Genomic DNA, 2500 nt, shown 5'->3' with positions numbered 1-2500 from the left:
GGCCATGCCCAGCCAGAGTGGCCCTTCCCCGGGCAGAGTCTGGAGGAGTGGGGGGTGGCTCTGGAGGTGCTCCGGGGGCTCCAGGGGTTCCAGGGGGTGGTCGGCGGAGGCCATGCCCAGCCAGAGTGGCCCTTCCCCGGGGTGAGTCTGGGGAGAGTGGGGGGTGGCTCTGGAGGGCCTCCGGGGGTTCCAGGGGCTCCAGGGGGTGCTTGGTGGAGGCCATGCCCAGCCAGAGTGGCCCTTCCCCGGGGTGAGTCTGGGGAGAGTGGGGGGTGGCTCTGGGGGTGCTCCGGGGGCTCCAGGGGGTGCTCGGCGGAGGCCATGCCCAGCCAGAGTGTCCCTTCCCCGGGGTGAGTCTGGAGGAGTGGGGGGTGGCCCTGGAGGTGCTCCGGGGGCTCCAGGGGCTCCAGGGGGTGCTCGGCGGAGGCCATGCCCAGCCAGAGTGTCCCTTCCCCGGGGTGAGTCTGGAGGAGTGGGGGGTGGCTCTGGAGGTGCTCCGGGGGCTCCAGGGGGTGCTTGGTGGAGACCATGCCCAGCCAGAGTGTCCCTTCCCCGGGGTGAGTCTGGGGAGAGTGGGGGGTGGCTCTGGGGGTGCTCCGGGGGCTCCAGGGGGTGCTTGGTGGAGACCATGCCCAGCCAGAGTGGCCCTTCCCCGGGGTGAGTCTGGGGAGAGTGGGGGGTGGCTCTGGAGGGCCTCCGGGGGTTCCAGGGGTTCCAGGGGTTCCAGGGGGTGCTCGGTGGAGGCCATGCCCAGCCAGAGTGGCCCTTCCCCGGGCAGAGTCTGGGGAGAGTGGGGGGTGGCTCTGGAGGTGCTCCGGGGGCTCCAGGGGCTGCTTGGTGGAGACCATGCCCAGCCAGAGTGGCCCTTCCCCCGGGTGAGTCTGGGGACAGTGGGGGGTGGCCCTGGAGGGCCTCCGGGGGTTCCAGGGGGTGCTCGGCGGAGGCCATGCCCGGCCAGAGTGTCCCTTCCCCGGGCAGAGTCTGGGGAGAGTGGGGGGTGGCTCTGGAGGTGCTCCGGGGGCTCCAGGGGTTCCAGGGGGTGGTCGGCGGAGGCCATGCCCAGCCAGAGTGTCCCTTCCCCGGGGTGAGTCTGGAGGAGAGTGGGGGGTGGCTCTGGGGGTGCTCCGGGGGCTCCAGGGGGTGCTCGGCGGAGGCCATGCCCAGCCAGAGTGTCCCTTCCCCGGGGTGAGTCTGGAGGAGTGGGGGGTGGCCCTGGAGGTGCTCCGGGGGCTCCAGGGGCTCCAGGGGGTGCTCGGTGGGGGCCATGCCCAGCCAGAGTGTCCCTTCCCCGGGGTGAGTCTGGAGGAGTGGGGGGTGGCTCTGGAGGTGCTCCGGGGGCTCCAGGGGGTGCTTGGTGGAGACCATGCCCAGCCAGAGTGGCCCTCCCCCGGGGTGAGTCTGGGGAGAGTGGGGGGTGGCTCTGGAGGGCCTCCGGGGGTTCCAGGGGCTCCAGGGGGTGCTTGGTGGAGGCCATGCCCAGCCAGAGTGTCCCTTCCCCGGGGTGAGTCTGGGGTGAGTGGGGGGTGGCTCTGGGGGTGCTCCGGGGGCTCCAGGGGGTGCTCGGCGGAGGCCATGCCCAGCCAGAGTGGCCCTTCCCCGGGGTGAGTCTGGGGAGAGTGGGGGGTGGCTCTGGGGGTGCTCCGGGGGCTCCAGGGGCTCCAGGGGGTGCTCGGTGGGGGCCATGCCCAGCCAGAGTGTCCCTTCCCCGGGGTGAGTCTGGAGGAGTGGGGGGTGGCTCTGGAGGTGCTCCGGGGGCTCCAGGGGGTGCTTGGTGGAGACCATGCCCAGCCAGAGTGGCCCTCCCCCGGGGTGAGTCTGGGGAGAGTGGGGGGTGGCTCTGGAGGGCCTCCGGGGGTTCCAGGGGCTCCAGGGGGTGCTTGGTGGAGGCCATGCCCAGCCAGAGTGTCCCTTCCCCGGGGTGAGTCTGGGGTGAGTGGGGGGTGGCTCTGGGGGTGCTCCGGGGGCTCCAGGGGGTGCTCGGCGGAGGCCATGCCCAGCCAGAGTGGCCCTTCCCCGGGGTGAGTCTGGGGAGAGTGGGGGGTGGCTCTGGGGGTGCTCCGGGGGCTCCAGGGGGTGCTTGGTGGAGACCATGCCCAGCCAGAGTGGCCCTTCCCCGGGCAGAGTCTGGGGAGAGTGGGGGGTGGCTCTGGAGGTGCTCCGGGGGCTCCAGGGGTTCCAGGGGGTGCTCAGTGGGGGCCATGCCCAGGCAGAGTGTCCCTTCCCCGGGGTGAGTCTGGAGGAGTGGGGGGTGGCTCTGGAGGTGCTCCGGGGGCTCCAGGGGGTGCTTGGTGGAGACCATGCCCAGCCAGAGTGTCCCTTCCCCGGGGTGAGTCTGGGGAGAGTGGGGGGTGGCTCTGGGGGTGCTCCGGGGGCTCCAGGGGGTGCTTGGTGGAGACCATGCCCAGCCAGAGTGGCCCTTCCCCGGGGTGAGTCTGGGGAGAGTGGGGGGTGGCTCTGGAGGGCCTCCGGGGGTTCCAGGGGTTCCAGGGGGTGCTCGGTG

Source organism: Eucyclogobius newberryi, unplaced genomic scaffold (assembly GCF_026437365.1).
Source record: "Eucyclogobius newberryi isolate DKJ021-1_F unplaced genomic scaffold, fEucNew1.0.hap1 SCAF_650, whole genome shotgun sequence".
Taxonomy (NCBI): domain Eukaryota; kingdom Metazoa; phylum Chordata; class Actinopteri; order Gobiiformes; family Gobiidae; genus Eucyclogobius; species Eucyclogobius newberryi.
The sequence above is the reverse complement of the archived record's forward strand: the minus strand, read 5'-3'. Positions refer to the sequence as shown.